Raw genomic sequence first — 639 nt, 5'->3', positions numbered from 1 at the left:
AGGCCACACCAATTTAATTTGTTGGTTCTCGGATTTTTTTCAGAAAAAATATGAAGCGACAGGGCGAAAAAAAAAACAGGTCTAGGCATCCTACAAATGTATTATAGGCTTAAATGCTACAAAATGAGCCATGAAGTCAACACAAAAGGCTGGGTTAAAATTTAAACATTGAATTTTGAACTTTTAATCAAACCACTGCAATGATAGATGGGAAAACTGTAACAACTAGGAAGAAAAGGACTTTCCTCAACTGTTGGGGGGCAAAACATGAGCATTTTTCAGTTGATTCAGGACCAGAATCTTAATTTTTTTTTTTTTTGCAAATCAGAAAAAAACGAAGAGGCGAATCCGAGAACCAACAAATTAAATTGGTGTGGCCTAACTTACGTAAACCAAACACTTTGTGCTGAGATACATTTGTACCTTGTAAACTGCAGAAAAACCCCTTTACATCTTTGCTGGCCAACCAGCTTTGTAATTTGCATACTGGAACCATGCGACTAGATACACACATTTACATCATACTTTACGGTACGGCCTGGTCTGGAACCCGTTATCGAACGCTTCCATGGCTTCCATAAAACGATTCAAACGTGTTTCGCCCTAACCGCGTGTGCCCCTTTCGAAAATTCGAATACA

Source organism: Branchiostoma belcheri, unplaced genomic scaffold (genome assembly GCF_001625305.1).
Source record: "Branchiostoma belcheri isolate BF01 breed outbred unplaced genomic scaffold, Haploidv18h27 scaffold113, whole genome shotgun sequence".
NCBI lineage: Eukaryota > Metazoa > Chordata > Leptocardii > Amphioxiformes > Branchiostomatidae > Branchiostoma > Branchiostoma belcheri.
The sequence above is the reverse complement of the archived record's forward strand: the minus strand, read 5'-3'. Positions refer to the sequence as shown.